Source organism: Triticum aestivum, chromosome 2A (genome assembly GCF_018294505.1).
Source record: "Triticum aestivum cultivar Chinese Spring chromosome 2A, IWGSC CS RefSeq v2.1, whole genome shotgun sequence".
Taxonomy (NCBI): Eukaryota; Viridiplantae; Streptophyta; class Magnoliopsida; order Poales; family Poaceae; genus Triticum; species Triticum aestivum.
Window position 1 is genome coordinate 765,729,196 of NC_057797.1, and position 21,025 is coordinate 765,750,220.

Sequence of the window (21,025 nt, forward strand, 5' to 3'; positions counted from 1 at the left end):
CCAGAGTGGTACGGTAATCTAGTTCTGGAAGTCATGCTACTAGATCATGATGAACCTACGAACTATGAAGAAGCGATGGTGAGCCCAGATTCCGCAAAGTGGCTTGAGGCCATGAAATCTGAGATGGGATCCATGTATGAGAACAAAGTATGGACTTTGGTTGACTTGCCCGATGATCGGCAAGCAATTGAGAATAAATGGATCTTCAAGAAAAAGACTGACGCTGACGGTAATATTACTGTCTATAAAGCTCGACTTGTCGCAAAAGGTTTTCGACAAGTTCAAGGGGTTGACTACGATGAGACCTTCTCACCCGTAGCGATGCTTAAATCCGTCAGAATCATGTTAGCAATTGCCGCATTTTATGATTATGAAATATGGCAGATGGATGTCAAAACTGCATTCCTGAATGGATTTCTAGAAGAAGAGTTGTATATGATGCAACCAGAAGGTTTTGTCGATCTAAAGGGAGCTAACAAAGTATGCAAACTCCAGCGATCAATTTATGGACTGGTGCAAGCATCTCGGAGTTGGAATAAACGCTTTGATAGTGTGATCAAAGCATTTGGCTTTATACAGACTTTTGGAGAAGCCTGTATTTACAAGAAAGTGAGTGGGAGCTCTATAGCATTTCTGATATTATATGTGGATGACATATTGCTGATTGGAAATGATATAGAATTTCTGGATAGCATAAAGGGATACTTGAATAAAAGTTTTTCGATGAAAGACCTCGGGGAAGCTGCTTACATATTAGGCATAAAGATCTATAGAGATAGATCAAGACGCTCAATTGGACTTTCACAAAGCACATACCTTGACAAGATTTTGAAGAAGTTCAAAATGGATCAAGCAAAGAAAGGGTTCTTGCCTGTGTTACAAGGTGTGAAGTTGAGTCAGACTCAATGCCCGACCACTGCAGAAGATAGAGAGAAAATGAAAGATGTTCCCTATGCTTCAGCCATAGGCTCTATCATGTATGCAATGCTGTGTACCAGACCTGATGTGTGCCTTGCTATAAGTTTAGCAGGGAGGTACCAAAGTAATCCAGGAGTGGATCACTGGACAGCGGTCAAGAACATCCTGAAATACCTGAAAAGGACTAAGGATATGTTTCTCGTATATGGAGGTGACAAAGAGCTCACCGTAAGAGGTTACGTTGATGCAAGCTTTGACACTGATCCGGACGATTCTAAATCGCAAACCGGATACGTGTTTACTTTAAACGGTGGAGCTGTCAGTTGGTGCAGTTCTAAACAAAGCGTCGTAGTGGGATCTACATGTGAAGCGGAATACATAGCTGCTTCGGAAGCAGCGAACGAAGGAGTCTGGATGAAGGAGTTCATATCCGATCTAGGTGTCATACCTAGTGCATCGGGTCCAATGAAAATCTTTTGTGACAATACTGGTGCAATTGCTTTGGCAAAGGAATCCAGATTTCACAAAAGGACCAAACACATCAAGAGACGCTTCAACTCCATCCGGGATCTAGCCGTGATCACATCCGGGACTCCGAACAACCTTCGGTACATCAAAATGCATAAACTCATAATAACTGTCATCGTAACGTTAAGCGTGCGGACCCTACGGTTCGAGAACAATGTAGACATGACCGAGACACGTCTCCGGTCAATAACCAATAGCGGGACTTGGATGCCCATATTGGCTCCTACATATTCTACGAAGATCATTATCGGTCAGACCGCATAACAACATACGTTGTTCCCTTTGTCATCGGTATGTTACTTGCCTGAGATTCGATCGTCGGTATCCAATACCTAGTTCAATCTTGTTACTGGCAAGTCTCTTTACTCGTTCCGTAATACATCATCTCACAACTAACATCTTAGTTATAATGCTTGCAAGGCTTATGTGATGTGTATTACCGAGAGGGCCCAGAGATACCTCTCCGACACTCGGAGTGACAAACCCTAATCTCGAAATACGCCAACCCAACATCTACCATTGGAGACACCTATAGTACTCCTTTATAATCACCCAGTTACGTTGTGATGTTTGGTAGTACCCAAAGTGAAGGAAATGTGCCCTAGAGGCAATAATAAAGTTATTATTTATTTCCTTATATCATGATAAATGTTTATTATTCATGCTAGAATTGTATTAACCGGAAACATAATACATGTGTGAATACATAGACAAACAGAGTGTCACTAGTATGCCTCTACTTGACTAGCTCGTTAATCAAAGATGGTTATGTTTCCTAACCATGAACAAAGAGTTGTTATTTGATTAACGAGGTCACATCATTAGTTGAATGATCTGATTGACATGACCCATTCCATTAGCTTAGCACCCGATCGTTTAGTATGTTGCTATTGCTTTCTTCATGACTTATACATGTTCCTATAACTATGAGATTATGCAACTCCCGTTTATCGGAGGAACACTTTGGGTACTACCAAACATCACAACGTAACTGGGTGATTATAAAGGAGTACTACAGGTGTCTCCAATGGTAGATGTTGGGTTGGCGTATTTCAAGATTAGGGTTTGTCACTCCGATTGTCGGAGAGGTATCTCTGGGCCCTCTCGGTAATACACATCACATAAGCCTTGCAAGTATAATAACTAAGATGTTAGTTATGAGATGATGTATTACGGAACGAGTAAAGAGACTTGCCAGTAACGATATTGAACTAGGTATTGGATACCGACGATCGAATCTCGGGCAAGTAACATACCGATGACAAAGGGAACAACGTATGTTGTTATGCGGTCTGACCGATAAAGATCTTCGTAGAATATGGAGGAGCCAATATGGGCATCCAGGTCCCGCTATTGGTTATTGACCGGAGACATGTCTCGGTCATGTCTACATTGTTCTCGAACTGTAGGGTCCGCACGCTTAACGTTACGATGACAGTTATTATGAGTTTATGCATTTTGATGTACCGAAGGTTGTTCGGAGTCCCGGATGTGATCACGGACATGACGAGGAGTCTCGAAATGGTTGAGACGTAAAGATTGATATATTGGAAGCCTATGTTTCGACATCGGAAGTGTTCCGGATGAAATCGGGATTTTACCGGAATACCGGGAGGGTTACCGGAACCCCCCGGGAGGCAAATGGGCCTATTGGGCCTTAGTGGAAAAGTGAAAGGGGCTGCCCACAAGGGCTGCGCGCCTCCCCCCTTCCCTAGTCCTATTAGGACTAGGAGAAGGGGCCGTCCCCCCTCTTTCTCTCTTCTCTTTGGAGAATCCTATTAGGAATAGGATTGGGGGGGGGGAGTCCTACTCCCGGTAGGAGTAGGACTCCTCCTGCGCCCCTCTCCCTGGCCGGCCGAACCCCTCCCCCTGCTCCTTTATATACGGGGGCAGGGGGCACCCCATAGACACACAAGTTGATCATAGTTGATCGTTCCTTAGCCGTGTGCGGTGCCCCCTGCCACCAAATTCCATCTCGGTCATATCGTTGTAGAGCTTAGGCGAAGCCCTGCGTCGGTAGTACTTCAAGATCGTCACCACGCCATCGTGCTGACGGAACTCTTCCTCGACGCTTTGCTGGATCGGAGCCTGAGGATCGTCATCGAGCTGAACGTGTGCTAAGAACTCGGAGGTGCCGGAGTAACGGTGCTTGGATCGGTCGGATCGGGAAGAAGACGTACGACTACTTCCTCTATGTTGTGTCAACGCTTCCGTTGCGATCTACAAGGGTACGTAGATCAGACTCTCCCCCTTGTTGCTGTGCATCACCATGATCTTGCGTGTGCGTAGGAAAATTTTCGAAATTACTGCGTTCCCCAACACAAAGTGTTCCTCCGGTAAACGGGAGTTGCATAATCTCATAGTTATAGGAACATGTATAAGTCATGAAGAAAGCAATAGCAATATACTAAACGATCGGGTGCTAAGCTAATGAAATGGGTCATGTCAATCAGATCATCCAACTAATGATGTGACCTCGTTAATCAAATAACAACTCTTTGTTCATGGTTAGGAAACATAACCATCTTTGATTAACGAGCTAGTCAAGTAGAGGCATACTAGTGACACTCTATTTGTCTATGTATTCACATATGTATTATGTTTCCGGTTAATACAATTCTAGCATGAATAATAAACATTTATCATGATATAAGGAAATAAATAATAACTTTATTATTGCCTCTAGGGCATATTTCCTTCAGTATAAGCCGGTAAGATAACCGCAAGAATCACAGGTATACTGTTATGATTATGTCTAATAGGTCTAATCGTAAGCTGGCCTTCCTAAGATTGTTTGGTATATACTCCGGGTTATCAATGCCTTATGTGACCCCTGATGCGATAAGTCGTCAAAGGATTTCTATTTGTCTCATATGCTGGATAAGGCAAGCAATTTTTTGTTAAACATACAGGAAGTAGAAGATCAATAAAGGCTGAAAGTATATAGTGATGGCGACTTAAAGAAAGTATTAAAGCGCTGCAAACATGCACGAAGGCATGGCAAAAATCGAGAGTGTTTTCTACCCTATTACAAGACTCCCCGAGTCTGAATGGTGAAGCATTGTTTTCACGAAGACGTAAACATATGATGCCTGGCGGTTCACTCTTTAGGTTGGCCTGAAGATTCTGGGTTATCCTTCTCCGCCTCTCCGTCGGCTGCCCTGTCCTGGAAGGTGGATGATGCCCAGACAATGCCACTCAAGGCTTCAAACTCAGCTTCATCATCTATTAACCCGGCTGGGTCGACTTCAGGGGCAAAGGTATGCTTACGAGTTGGAGGGATCAGGCTGACTTCATGATAATGAGGAGTTGGAATCCTCCGGTTTTCGCTGCCATAGCCCGGCTGATACTTGGTAAGATCAGTGTCGTTCCCAATCAGAGTAGCCACAGGGCGTATGTCTTTCACACAGGCGGTGAAGTCTGCTTCATTGAATAAAGTGACATCTTCCTTCAGACTCAGGTATCCAAGAGCGAGGTCGGCCAGGTCTAGTTCTGGAATCCATGCTTTAGCCCGGCTCAACGCGGCTATGGCCCCGGCTCTTGCGGACGCGCGCCTTAGTTCTTGGACGCGCTGAGGTAATACAGCAAGCCGCTTCAGTACGTCTTGCAGGAGGTGAGGAACGTCATTTGATAAAGCCACAATGGCCAAAGCACGTTGTGACCCGGTGTAAAGATGCTCCACCAGAGTGTAAACCGCTTTCAGTTTGATCAACATGTTCTGTTTGAGGTTTGTGCTCATAGGGCCTGTGTTCATAAACATATGGTGAGCCAGAGATAACGGTTAAATAATCATGAAAGGAAGGTTTGCAGTACTTAAGGTTTATATATCATAACTTACCAAAGATGGCTGAGACCATTTGAGATATCTGGCGCTTTAAGCCAGACAGCTCGATTTTTGCTTCCGCAAGTGATGCTTCTGCTGTCTCGGCCCGGGCCACCAGTGAGGCCTTTTCATCAGCCCAGGTTTTCTTCTCCGCCTCAAGGTTCTTCTTCAACTTCTCTTGTTCAGAGACACTGAATTCAAACTTGGAGTTGGCCTTTTGAATTTCAAGTTCCTGGGCTGCCAGGCGGCTTTTCAGGTCAGCAATCTCCGACTCAAATTGACTTATGGTGGCCTGCATTGATGCCGGGTTATAGTCAGAACCTTGGTATAATAACAATAAGTCCCAAGCACTTTGCAAGCAAAGATACTTGACACTTGGGGGCTACTGCATGCTGAAGAACTCTAAATTACTACGCCGGTTTATGTAAATTAAAGTCCCAAGCACTTTGCAAGCAAAGATACGTGGCACTTGGGGGCCAATGTGTATCGCAAGTTTGAAAATATCATGTTACAACTGGGTTACATATCTTCTTTTTAAACTGGATAAAAGGTGTTAGGCAGTTTTGTAAAGTCTACAGCATATTTATTCATAAGCAATAGACTTGGGGGCTGGTACAGTAAGTATGATTAACGAAAAATAGTATAAGTTATACCTCAGATTTTTGCTGTATTTTCTTCACCATGTCAATTTCCAGGTCACGGCTGCTATGTACTTGACTGATATAGCCAGAGACGATCTCCCCAATACTCAAATGAGTATAATCAGCAACGTCTAACTTGGCTTTTCGGCGTTCTAATAATTCCTCCTTAGCAGAACACTTGGCAAGAACAGTTTGTTGTGCCAGCTCAACAAATTGAGTCTTAAGAATCTGCACTTCTGGATCATCTGCCTTGGCAGGGCTAGGAGCCTCCGGGTTATCAGAATCATGGATGGCTTGATCAGTAGGTGGATCAGAGGAAGGTACAGGAACATCCTGAGATGGTTGAGGTGGCGGCTCATGACTAGTGGCGTCAGGAGCAGCTGTGCCCAGCTCCGGCTCAGTCACTACAGGGTCTTGGGCCGGCTTATTTTTCTTCGCTTTCTTCCTGGGCTTCACTTGCATGATGTGGACAAGGCAGAAGAGTGAGTACAAAAAAGCATGAGTAAGGTAAAGCATAAGGTAAACCAATTTGCATTACCCGGGGGCAGTTTTAAAAGCCGGCATGTTGGACTGCATAGACTCGCCGGAGGAAGGAGAGGTATCCTGATAATTGGAGTCAGATGAATTGAGAGGTTGACGGATTAAACCTGCCGAAGGTAAAACAGGGCGTAAATTGGAGATAACCTCAGTCTGGCGCTTCTTGGTTGTGTCAGGCAAGCCGGAGGAGAGCTCTGCATCCTTGCTGGTCCGGGTCTGCCTCCGGCTTTCAAAAAGCTGTTGCTTCAAAAGAAATTGATGATCTTGGTAAGCCAAAGGATGTGAAAATCTTAATTTCCGGGTTACTCTTCGAATTTTCTGCCGCGGCAAGGGCTTGGAGTCGGAGGAGATTATAGTTACCTCTTCCTCGACGGCTTGGCTATTCCCCGTGTCTTCCTGAAAAAAGTTAATGTTAGTAAAGTGATGATAAAAGAGTCAAAGGGTTAAAAGTTACCTCTTCTTCATCGTCATCAGAATCTTCGAGTCTCTACATATCGGAAGCGCTCGGCTTTCTCTTCTTTGATGTTCCTATCTTGGCAGCTTTCCTTTCGGCTCTGTTGGCCGCTCTGGTTTGTTTGGCCGCCTCATGGTCATACTTGACCTTCCAGAAGTTGTCATTGGCCTGTGAAAAATGATGATAAGGAGTTATGAGTAAAAATAAGGTATAACACAGTTAAGAGTAATCATTGAAGCAGATGACTCACTGCTGGGGCCGGGTTCTTGTTGCAGAAAGGCAGTAAGACGAAGGCATTACTGGTCACCGTGCCGTCTTTCAACAAGGACTGGGTTGTAGCCTCCCCCGCGTCATTTGGTAAGTTGTCACAGCTATGACGTAGGGGATCATCCTTCTCGCCTGAGTAAGTACACATTAAGCCGGGGCGGCGGCTTAACGGAATCACTCGCCAAGCAACCCAGACTCGGACCAGGTCGATGCCGTCTAAGCCGTTCCCCAAAAGAGCTTTGATCTTCTTGATAGTGGGGGTGAGTGGCAGACGTTCAACAGCAGTCAACTTGTTTGGCAGCGGGTGGCTGGATTCAAGGTGTAAGGCACGGAAGCTGGGCAGCGGGTTCTCACCAGCCGGAGAAGTGTCCTGGTAGTAGAACCACGTCTGGTTCCAATCTTTTGGATGACTCGGCAGTTCCGCATCAGGGAAAAGGCAATCTCTCCGCTGCTGAATCGATATACCACCAAGTTCTGGACTGGGCCCGTTGGCGCGCTTGTTTTGCCGGTTTAAATAAAACATCTCTCTGAATAAAAGTAAGTTGGGCTCTTCTCCAAGGTACACCTCACAGAAGACTTGGAAGTTGCAAATATTTGACACGGAATTGGGCCCGATGTCTTGAGGTCTCAGGTCAAAGAATTTCAGAACATCCCTGAAGAATTTTGAACCGGGTGGAGCAAATCCTCGGCTCATATGATCAGTGAAAATGATCACTTCCCCCTCTTTGGGATGAGGTTTCTCCTCAGACGAGTCAGGAGCGCGATAAGACATGATCTCTTTTTTGGGCAGATAGCCGGATTTCACAAATTCAGATAATGTGCTCTCTGTGACAACGGACTTGACCCAGTTGCAGGTCACCGGAGGTTTGAGAGCTTTGGGTGCCATTGTGTAAATCGAATCCTATGACAAGATAAAAGAATTTTTCCGGCTCAATTCATAACCCGGAGGAGAGCTTTATTAATTTATTCAAGGTGGCGGCTTAAGAAGGGGCCTAATGACATATGGGTAACTATGCAATGGTATTTAAGTCGCTACAGGTATCAAGGGTAGTTAAAAATTTCTTAAGTCACCGGAAGCAAGCGAGACTGACAGCTGGAGTTGTCTTAACCCGGTCACATGGACTACTATGGCTAAAACAGATTCAACAGATGCAATTTTTTGCTAAGTGTGGAACAAACAGGTTTCACAAGTTGAAGTTGTTATTTTGGATCAAACGGTCGCTCTGAAAAGAAAAATTTCTAGACCTAAAACAAGGTAGAGAAGTTCATACACTCGAAGAGGGCTTCCGAACAAGGGAAATGAGATCTGTTTCTATGCAAGATAAGCACAAACAATCACCGCATTAGTTCTACGTTATTTTTGTTGGGGAACGTAGTAATTTCAAAAAAATTCCTACGCACACGCAAGATCATGGTGATGCATAGCAACGAGGGGGAGAGTGTTGTCTACGTACCAACGCAGACCGACTGCGGAAGCGATCACACAACGTAGAGGAAGTAGTCGTACGTCTTCTTCCCGATCCGACCGATCCAAGCACCGTTACTCCGGCACCTCCGAGTTCTTAGCACACGTTCAGCTCGATGACGATCCTCAGGCTCCGATCCAGCAAAGCGTCGAGGAAGAGTTCCGTCAGCACGACGGCGTGGTGACGATCTTGATGTACTACCGACGCAGGGCTTCGCCTAAGCTCTACAACGATATGACCGAGGTGGAATTTGGTGGCAGGGGGCACCGCACACGGCTAAGGAACGATCTCAAGGATCAACTTGTGTGTCTTGGGGTGCCCCTTGCCCCCGTATATAAAGGTTGGAGGAGGGGGAGCCGGCCGGCCAGGGAGAGGAGGCGCAGGGGAGTCCTACTCCCACCGGGAGTAGGACTCCTCCCCCCAATCCTAATCCTATTAGGACTCCCGGGGGGAAAAGGAGAGAGAAGGGGGGTCGGCCCCTATCCTAGTCCTACTAGGACTTTGGGAAGGGGGGCGCCGACCAGCTTGTGGGCTTTCCCTTTTTCTCCTTTTCCACTAAGGCCCAATAGGCCCATTAGTCTCCCGGGGGGTTCCGGTAACCCTCCCAGTATTCCGGTAAAATCCCAATTTCACCCGGAACACTTCCGATGTCCAAACATAGGCTTCCAATATATCAATCTTTACGTCTCGACCATTTCGAGACTCCTCGTCATGTCCGTGATCTCATCCGGGACTCCGAACAACCTTCAGTACATCAAAATGCATAAACTCATAATAACTGTCATCGTAACGTTAAGAGTGCGGACCCTACGGTTCGAGAACAATGTAGACATGACCGAGACACGTCTCCGGTCAATAACCAATAGCGGGACCTGGATGCCCATATTGGCTCCTACATATTCTACGAAGATCTTTATCGGTCAGACCGCATAACAACATACGTTGTTCCCTTTGTCATCGGTACGTTACTTGCCCGAGATTCGATCGTCGGTATCCAATACCTAGTTCAATCTCGTTACCAGCAAGTCTCTTTACTCGTTCCGTAATACATCATCTCACAACTAACATATTAGTTGTAGTGCTTGCAAGGCTTATGTGATGTGCATTACCGAGAGGGCCCAGAGATACCTCTCCGACAATCGGAGTGACAAACCCTAATCTCAAAATACGCCAACCCAACATCTACCATTGGAGACACCTGTAGTACTCCTTCATAATCACCCAGTTACGTTGTGACGTTTGGTAGTACCCAAAGTGTTCCTCCGGTAAACGGGAGTTGCATAATCTCATAGTTATAGGAACATGTATAAGTCATGAAGAAAGCAATAGCAACATACTAAACGATCGGGTGCTAAGCTAATGGAATGGGTCATGTCAATCAGATCATTCTACTAATGATGTGACCTCGTTAATCAAATAACAACTCCTTGTTCATGGTTAGGAAACATAACCATCTTTGATTAACGAGCTAGTCAAGCAGAGGCATACTAGTGACACTCTGTTGGTCTATGTATTCACACATGTATTATGTTTCCGGTTAATACAATTCTAGCATGAATAATAAACATTTATCATGATATAAGGAAATAAATAATAACTTTATTATTGCCTCTAGGGCATATTTCCTTCAGTCTCCCACTTGCACTAGAGTCAATAATCTAGATTACACAGTAATGATTCTAACACCCATGGAGCCTTGGTGCTGATCATGTTTTGCTCGTGGAAGAGGCTTAGTCAACGGGTCTGCAACATTCAGATCCGTATGTATCTTGCAAATCTCTATGTCTCCCACCTGGACTAAATCCCGGATGGAGTTGAAGCGTCTCTTGATGTGTTTGGTTCTTTTGTCAAATCTGGATTCCTTTGCCAAGGCAATTGCACCAGTATTGTCACAGAAGATTTTCATTGGACCCGATGCACTAGGTATGACACCTAGATCGGATATGAACTCCTTCATCCAGACTCCTTCGTTCGCTGCTTCCGAAGCAGCTATGTACTCCGCTTCACATGTAGATCCCGCTGCGACGCTTTGTTTAGAACTGCACCAACTGAAAGCTCCACCGTTTAAAGTAAACACGTATCCGGTTTGCGATTTAGAATCGTCCGGATCAGTGTCAAAGCTTGCATCAACGTAACCTCTTACGGTGAGCTCTTTGTCACCTCCATATACGAGAAACATATCCTTAGTCCTTTTCAGGTATTTTAGGATATTCTTGACCGCTGTCCAGTGATCCACTCCTGGATTACTTTGGTACCTCCCTGCTAAACTTATAGCAAGGCACACATCAGGTCTGGTACACAGCATTGCATACATGATAGAGCCTATGGCTGAAGCATAGGGAACATCTTTCATTTTCTCTCTATCTTCTGAAGTGGTCGGGCATTGAGTTTGACTCAATTTCACACCTTGTAACACAGGCAAGAACCCTTTCTTTGCTTGATCCATTTTGAACTTCTTCAAAATCTTGTCAAGGTATGTGCTCTGTGAAAGTCCAATTAAGCGTTTCGATCTATCTCTATAGATCTTTATGCCTAATATGTAAGCAGCTTCCCCGAGGTCTTTCATCGAAAAACTTTTATTCAAGTATCCCTTTATGCTATCCAGAAATTCTATATCATTTCCAATCAGCAATATGTCATCCACATATAATATCAGAAATGCTACAGAGCTCCCACTCACTTTCTTGTAAATACAGGCTTCTCCAAAAGTCTGTATAAAGCCAAATGCTTTGATCACACTATCAAAGCGTTTATTCCAACTCCGAGATGCTTGCACCAGTCCATAAATGGATCGCTGGAGTTTGCATACTTTGTTAGCTCCCTTTGGATCGACAAAACCTTCTGGTTGTATCATATACAACTCTTCTTCCAAAAATCCATTCAGGAATGCAGTTTTGACATCCATCTGCCATATTTCATAATCATAAAATGCGGCAATTGCTAACATAATTCTGACGGACTTAAGCATCGCTACGGGTGAGAAGGTCTCATCGTAGTCAACCCCTTGAACTTGTCAAAAACCTTTTGCGACAAGTCGAGCTTTATAGACAGTAACATTACCGTCAGCGTCATCCTTTTTCTTGAAGATCCATTTATTCTCAATTGCTTGCCGATCATCGGGCAAGTCAACCAAAGTCCATACTTTGTTCTCATACATGGATCCCATCTCAGATTTCATGGCCTCAAGCCACTTTGTGGAATCTGGGCTCACCATCGCTTCTTCATAGTTCGTAGGTTCATCATGATCTAGTAGCATGACTTCCAGAACTGGATTACCGTACCACTCTGGTGCGGATCTCACTCTGGTTGATCTACGTGGTTCAGTAGCATCTTGCCCTGAAGTGTCATGATCATCATCATTAGCTTCCTCACTGATTGGTATAGGTGTCGCAGAAACAGTTTTCTGTGATGTACTATTTTCCAATAAGGGAGCAGGTACAGTTACCTCGTCAAGTTCTACTTTCCTCCCACTCACTTCTTTCGAGAGAAACTCCTTCTCTAGAAATGATCCATTCTTAGCAACGAATGTCTTGCCTTCGGATCTGTGATAGAAGGTATACCCAACAGTTTCTTTTGGGTATCCTATGAAGACACATTTCTCCGCTTTCGGTTCGAGCTTATCAGGTTGAAACTTTTTCACATAAGCATCGCAGCCCCAAACTTTAAGAAACGACAACTTTGGTTTCTTGCCAAACCATAGTTCATAAGGCGTCGTCTCAACGGATTTTGATGGTGCCCTATTTAACGTGAATGCGGCCGTCTCTAAAGCATAACCCCAAAATGATAGCGGTGAATCAGTAAGAGACATCATAGATCGCACCATATCTAGTAAAGTACGATTACGACGTTCGGACACACCATTACGTTGTGGTGTTCCGGGTGGCGTGAGTTGCGAAACTATTCCACAATTTTTCAAATGTATACCAAACTCGTAACTCAAATATTCTCCTCCACGATCAGATCGTAGAAATTTTATTTTCTTGTTACGATGATTTTCAACTTCACTCTGAAATTCCTTGAACTTTTCAAATGTTTCAGACTTATGTTTCATTAAGTAGATATACCCATATCTGCTTAAATCATCTGTGAAGGTGAGAAAATAACGATATCCGCCACGAGCCTCAATATTCATCGGACCACATACATCGGTATGTATGATTTCCAACAAATCTGTTGCTCTCTCCATAGTACCGGAGAACGGTGTTTTAGTCATCTTGCCTATGAGGCACGGTTCGCAAGTACCAAGTGATTCATAATCAAGTGGTTCCAAAAGCCCATCAGCATGGAGTTTCTTCATGCGCTTTACACCGATATGACCTAAATGGCAGTGCCACAAATAAGTTGCACTATCATTATTAACTTTGCATCTTTTGGTTTCTACATTATGAATATGTGTATTACTATCTTCGAGATTCAACAAGAATAGACCACTCTTCAGAGGTGCATGACCATAAAAGATATTATTCATATAAATAGAACAACCATTATTCTCTGATTTAAATGAATAACCGTCTCGCATTAAACAAGATCCAGATATAATGTTCATGCTCAGCGCTGGCACCAAATAACAATTATTTAGGTCTAATATTAATCCCGAAGGTAGATGTAGAGGTAGCGTGCCGACCGCGATCACATCGACTTTGGAACCGTTTCCCACGCGCATCGTCACCTTGTCCTTTGCTAGCGTCCGCTTATTCCGTAGTCCCTGTTTCGAGTTGCAAATATTAGCAACAGAACCAGTATCAAATACCCAGGTGCTACTGCGAGCTCTAGTAAGGTACACATCAATAACATGTATATCACATATACCTTTGCTCACTTTGCCATCCTTCTTATCCGCCAAATACTTGGGGCAGTTCCGCTTCCAGTGCCCAGTCTGCTTGCAGTAGAAGCACTCAGTTTCAGGCTTAGGTCCAGACTTGGGTTTCTTCTCCTGAGCAGCAACTTGCTTGCTGTTCTTCTTGAAGTTTCCCTTCTTCTTCCCTTTGCCCTTTTTCTTGAAACTAGTGGTTTTGCTAACCATCAACACTTGATGCTCCTTCTTGATTTCTACCTCCGCAGCTTTCAGCATTGCGAAGAGCTCGGGAATAGTCTTGTTCATCCCTTGCATATTATAGTTCATCACGAAGCTCTTGTAGCTTGGTGGCAGTGATTGGAGAATTCTGTCAATGACGCAGTCATCTGGAAGATTAACTCCCATCTGAATCAAGTGATTGTTATACCCAGACATCTTGAGTATATGCTCACTGACAGAACTGTTCTCCTCCATCTTACAGCTATAGAACTTATTGGAGACTTCATATCTCTCAATTCGGGCATTTGCTTGAAATATTAACTTCAACTCCTGGAACATCTCATATGCTCCATGACGTTCAAAACGTCGTTGAAGTCCCGATTCTAAGCCGTAAAGCATGGCACACTGAACTATCGAGTAGTCATCAGCTTTGCTCTGCCAGACGTTCATAACATCTGGCGTTGCTCCAGCAGCAGGCCTGGCACCCAGCGGTGCTTCTAGGACGTAATTCTTCTGTGCAGCAATGAGGATAATCCTCAGGTTACGGACCCAGTCCGTGTAATTGCTACCATCATCTTTCAACTTCGCTTTCTCAAGGAACGCATTAAAATTCAACGGAACAACAGCACGAGCCATCTATCTACAATCAACAAGCAAGATACTATCAGGTACTAAGTTCATGATAAGTTTAAGTTCAGTTAATCAAATTACTTAGGAACTCCCACTTAGATAGACATCCCTCTAATCCTCTAAGTGATCACGTGATCCAAATCAACTAAACCATAACCGATCATCACGTGAGATGGAGTAGTTTTCAATGGTGAACATCGTCATGTTGATCATATCTACTATATGATTCACGCTCGACCTTTCGGTCTCTGTGTTCCGAGGCCATATCTGCATATGCTAGGCTCGTCAAGTTTAACCTGAGTATTCTGCGTGTGCAAAACTGGCTTGCACCCGTTGTAGATGGACGTAGAGCTTATCACACCCGATCATCACGTGGTGTCTGGGCACGACGAACTTTGGCAACGGTGCATACTTAGGGAGAACACTTCTTGATAATTTAGTGAGAGATCATCTTATAATGCTACCGTCAATCAAAGCAAGATAAGATGCATAAAAGGATAAACATCACATGCAATCAATATAAGTGATATGATATGGCCATCATCATCTTGTGCTTGTGATCTCCATCTCCGAAGCACCGTCATGATCACCATCGTCACCGGCGCGACACCTTGATCTCCATCGTAGCATCGTTGTCGTCTCGCCAATCTTATGCTTCCACGATTATTACTACCGTTTAGTAATCTAGTAAAGCATTACATCGTGATTGCATTGCATACAATAAAGCGACCACCATATGGCTCCTGCCAGTTGCCGATAACTCGGTTACAAAACATGATAATCTCATACAATAAAATCAGCATCATGCCTTGACCATATCACATCACAACATACCCTGCAAAAACAAGTTAGACGTCCTCTACTTTGTTGTTGCAAGTTTTACGTGGCTGCTACGGGCTTAAGTAAGAACTCATCTCACCTACGCATCAAAACCACAACGATAGTTCGTCAAATAGACTCCGTTTTAACCTTCTCAAGGACCGGGCGTAGTCACACTTGGTTCAACTAAAGTTGGAGAGACAGTCTTCCGCAAGCCATCTATGTGCAAAGCACGTCGAGGGAACCGGTCTCGCGTAAGAGTACGCGTAAGGTTGGTCCGGATCGTCTCAACCAACAATACCGCCGAACCAAAGTATGACATGCTGGTAGGCAGTATGACTTGTATCGCCCACAACTCACTTGTGTTCTACTCGTGCAAATAACATCAAACCATAAAACCTAGGCTCGGATGCCACTATTGGGGAACATAGTAATTTCAAAAAAATTCCTACGAACACGCAAGATCATGGTGATGCATAGCAACGAGGGGGAGAGTGTTGTCTACGTACCAATGAAAACCGACTGCGGAAGCGATCACACAACGTAGAGGAAGTAGTCGTACGTCTTCTTCCCGATCCGACCGATCCAAGCACCGTTACTCCGGCACCTCCGAGTTCTTAGCACACGTTCAGCTCGATGACGATCCTCGGGCTCTGATCCAGCAAAGCGTCGAGGAAGAGTTCCGTCAGCACGACGGCGTGGTGACGATCTTGATGTACTACCGACGCAGGGCTTCGCCTAAGCTCTACAACGATATGACCGAGGTGGAATTTGGTGGCAGGGGGCACCGCACACGGCTAAGGAACGATCTCAAGGATCAACTTGTGTGTCTTGGGGTGCCCCTTGCCCCCGTATATAAAGGTTGGAGGAGGGGGAGCCGGCCGGCCAGGGAGAGGAGGCGCAGGGGAGTCCTACTCCCACCGGGAGTAGGACTCCTCCCCCCAATCCTAATCCTATTAGGACTCCCGGGGGGGAAAAGGAGAGAGAAGGGGGGCCGGCCCCTATCCTAGTCCTACTAGGACTTTGGGAAGGGGGGCGCCGGCCAGCTTGTGGGCTTTCCCTTTTTCTCCTTTTCCACTAAGGCCCAATAGGCCCATTAGTCTCCCGGGGGGTTCCGGTAACCCTCCCGGTATTCCGGTAAAATCCCGATTTCACCCGGAACACTTCTGATGTCCAAACATAGGCTTCCAATATATCAATCTTTACGTCTCGACCATTTCGAGACTCCTCGCATGTCCGTGATCTCATCCGGGACTCCGAACAACCTTCGGTACATCAAAATGCATAAACTCATAATAACTGTCATCGTAACGTTAAGCGTGCGGACCCTACGGTTCGAGAACAATGTAGACATGACCGAGACACGTCTCCGGTCAATAACCAATAGCGGGACCTGGATGCCCATATTGGCTCCTACATATTCTACGAAGATCTTTATCGGTCAGACCGCATAACAACATACGTTGTTCCCTTTGTCATCGGTATGTTACTTGCCCGAGATTCGATCGTCGGTATCCAATACCTAGTTCAATCTCGTTACCGGCAAGTCCCTTTACTCGTTCCGTAATACATCATCTCACAACTAACATATTAGTTGCAGTGCTTGCAAGGCTTATGTGATGTGCATTACCGAGAGGGCCCAGAGATACCTCTCCGACAATCGGAGTGACAAACCCTAATCTTGAAATACGCCAACCCAACATCTACCATTGGAGACACCTGTAGTACTCCTTTATAATCACCCAGTTACGTTGTGACGTTTGGTAGTACCCAAAGTGTTCCTCCGGTAAACGGGAGTTGCATAATCTCATAGTTATAGGAACATGTATAAGTCATGAAGAAAGCAATAGCAACATACTAAACGATCGGGTGCTAAGCTAATGGAATGGGTCATGTCAATCAGATCATTCTACTAATGATGTGACCTCGTTAATCAAATAACAACTCCTTGTTCATGGTTAGGAAACATAACCATCTTTGATTAACGAGCTAGTCAAGCAGAGGCATACTAGTGACACTCTGTTGGTCTATGTATTCACACATGTATTATGTTTCCGGTTAATACAATTCTAGCATGAATAATAAACATTTATCATGATATAAGGAAATAAATAATAACTTTATTATTGCCTCTAGGGCATATTTCCTTCAATTTTTACGATCTAAACAGGGCATTGGAGGTAAAAACTATCGAGGGTTTGAAGCGGGCGGCGATGAACACCGACGAACTCAAAAAAGTTCCAATGCATATCTAAGAAAGGGAAGGAGAGGAACTCACGGATGTGGACGAGCTGCGGAGGTTCGCCGTCGATTTCTGGTCAGATTCAGGTTGATGCAGTGGCCTGACTCGGTGAAGATGAGGGGTTCGACGGCGGCGGCGGCGGAGCTCGAGAGGCAGGGAGGTAGCAAGAGGAAAAAGACGACTGAAAGAGGGAAGAATGGAAGACCTAGGTCGTGCCTATTTATAAGGGAAGGCCGACTGAGATGGCACGAGAATGAGGAGACCGAGTATCATTATCCAGCGACCCCGACGCCTCGGTTTTCGGGATGGTCAGTAAAGGCAAAGATCCGTTGAAGATATGATGGAATAAAATAGGGATTTAATTGAAGATGACGTCACGGCGGGTTAACATGGAACCAGAAGATGACGTCACGACGGGTTATGACCTTTTCGCAGACAGAAGACAGAAGGACTGGTTATTAAGGAATTTTAAGATTGACATGAACTGGTTCAAATCAATCTGGGGCCTAATGTTGGGGATATAACCAACTGTGTAAGCCGCCCAGGAGGGGCCGGGTTACGCAGAGAATATTCATCAGAAGAAGCCCAAGACCAAGCATGAAGATGGCGGTTCAATAAAGGGTCCAAAGCCCACAGGTGACTTAAGGAGCATAGTGATAAACTGCCATGATGGCATGACTTGTATTGTAAGGTAGAATTAACTAGTCACCGAGACGGACATTGTCTATGAGCTGGCCGGGACTCTGTAGGCCGCAGGACGTCAACCCGTGTATATAAGGGGACGACCCGCAGACGGCTTAGGGAAAGAAACAACACATCGAGAACCGGGCATAGCGTATCTCGCTCTCTGGTCATCGAAACCTCAGCAATACCAACCCAACTAGACGTAGGCCTTACCTTCACCATAAGGGGCCGAACTAGTATAAACCCTCTCGTGTCCTTTGTCCCGATTAACCCCTTTAATCTTCCTAGTTGCGATGGCTCCACGACTAAGTCCTTGCAAGAGGACATCGGCCGTGACAATTCCACGACACCTTGTTCATGTGTGGTGAGTTTATCGTGTTGTGTGCTTTCTTCTCGATAGTTCCCGTTTCGTTGCCATCGTGAGGATTCGTTCGTCTACGCTTGGTTCGTCTTCGTGGCTTCATCTTCTTCATGGATTTCATTCTTCTTCCTAGTGGGATTTTAGGCAAGATGACCATCACCTTGGATCTCATTACTATCATTGCTATGCTAGTTGCGTCGTTCTATCGCTATGCCGCATTACCTACCACTTGCTATCAAGCCTCCCAAATTGCCATGAACCCCTAAACTTTGCCACCCTTCCTAGCAAACCGTTGTTTGGCTATGTTACCGCTTTTGCTCAGCCCCACTTAGAGCGTTGCTAGTTGCAGGTGAAGATGAAGATTGCTCCATGTTGGATTATGTTTATGTTGGGATATCACTATATCTCTTATATTATTGATGCATCTATATACTTGGTAAAGGGTGGAAGGCTCGGCCTTATGCCTGGTGTTTTGTTCCACTCTTGCCGCCCTAGTTTCCGTCATATCGGTATTATGTTCCCGGATTTTGCGTCCCTAACGTGGTTGGGTGATTTATCGGACCCCCTTGACAGTTTGCTTTGAATAAAACTCTTCCAGCAAGGCCCAACCTTGGTTTTACCATTTGCCTCACCTAATCCTTTTTCCCGTGGGTTTCCGGAGCCCGAGGGTCATCTTTATTTTAGCCCCCCCCCCCCCGCCGGGCCAGTTCTCCTCTGAGTGCTGGTCCAAACTGAGCAATGTCCGGCGCCCCTTGGGCAATCAGGGTCTATGCCAACCCGACGTCTTGTTCATCCGGTGTGCCCTAAGAACGATATGTGCAGCTCTTATCGGGATTTGTCGGCACATTTGGGCGGCTTTGCTGGTCTTGTTCTACCATTGTCGAAATGTCTTGTAACCGGGATTCCGAGACTGATCGAGTCTTCTCGGGAGAAGGAATATCCTTCGTTGACCGTGAGAGCTTATAATGGGCTAAATTGGGACACCCCTGCAGGGTTTGAACTTTCGAAAGTCGTGCCCGCGGTCATGTGGCAGATGGGAATTTGTTAATATCCGGTTGTAGTAAACTTGAAGTAAACTCTTCTAAAATACACCAATCGCGTGCGTAACCGTGATTGTATCTTCATGATATGCCTTGTGTTGATTGTTACAAGCTTGCAAAGTAGCCTTCATGATGTTGCTGATTTCTGTGACTTAGTCATTTCTGCTAAGTCTGAAACTGATACATTGTGGTTCTATGTAAACCTGTTGATACCATGAGTTCTATGCATAATATGGAGATGTTCACTAAGGGTGTTTTGTTAAACATGTGTTTCTCTATCCATCCATGCCTTGATTTGCATTTATAGCCTGCTATAGCTTGTTGTAATCTTGCTCTACTTTTGCTATAAAATGTTCCCGGCGGATTGTTTACATGTTAATCAATTTTGCCATGGTTGTTGTTAGTTATCCAAGCATGCTATGAACTTGCTATTGCCATGGTTAGCTTCATGAACATGTCATCTTGCTGTAGGTATGTTTGTCTTGTCATGCAATGCTTTGTGGTGAGTGATTTGAGCTCGCAAAGGTGCCTTCATAATTCTGTTTATGCCATGCTCAGTTTTTGCTGCTAAGTCTGAATCTGTTTATGAACTTGCTCTGTTTACATGGGTGCCATCATATCTTCTGTGCATTTTTGGCTCTTGATCAGTAAGTGACTTTTTTCTATGCAATTAGTAGATTCATGTCATGCCTTTGTTTGCTATGATCTGTTTCTTTAGCATGTTGTTTGATAGCTGTCGGGGATATACTCCGCGGTATGACCCGGCCGGACTTGGCGCTTCACCGATGACCCGCCGGAGGACTGGCGACTCATGGGTCTGGCGGCTCACTTTTCAGACGACTCACGAGCCTGACGACTCACGAATGACCCCGACAGCGGGTCAAATAGAAGACTAGGCCCAAGGCCCAGAAGGCCAGCTCATGTTATGGTGGGCCGGCTTAAGAGGAAAGCGTAAGGAATATTCCCTTACAAAGGAAGTAAGACTAGGACTTCACTTGTAATTGAATAATCCTACTACGACTAGTCATGTAACCCGCCCCTTCAACTTATATAAGGAGGGGCAGGGCACCCAAAGAGGGGACAAGGAACAAGAAACAATATCTAGGGCTAGACACAAAGGGGGAGCCGGCTGATGCGGCGACTCTCTCATGAGCATAATGAGATCTAGGCACAAACAGCATGTAGGGTTATTACCGGATGATGTTTTCCGGGACCTGAAGCTGTCTAAATCCTTATCTTGTGTTGCGTCTCTCGATTTCGCTCAATCCCTCTCAAGCTACCACATAGGTGCGTTGGCCTCACGACTAAGTCCTCACAGTAGGACATCTGACGTGACAATTCCACAACAGTTAGCGCCCACCGTGGGGCCTACGCACGGTGGTGTTGAGTTTTTGAAAGAATCTCTCCGAGGGATCGAAGAGTTCGCAATTTTCTAGATGAAGAAAGAATCTACATGAACGACGAACAGTCGGAAGAGCATATACAAGATTCTGATCAGGAGAGAACTAGGGTTGCGTCCGCTCAACCGCTGCGATCTGGAATAATCATTGAGACCGAGATTAAACTGTTCGCTACAGTTTCTTCTTTCTCAGTTTACGCGG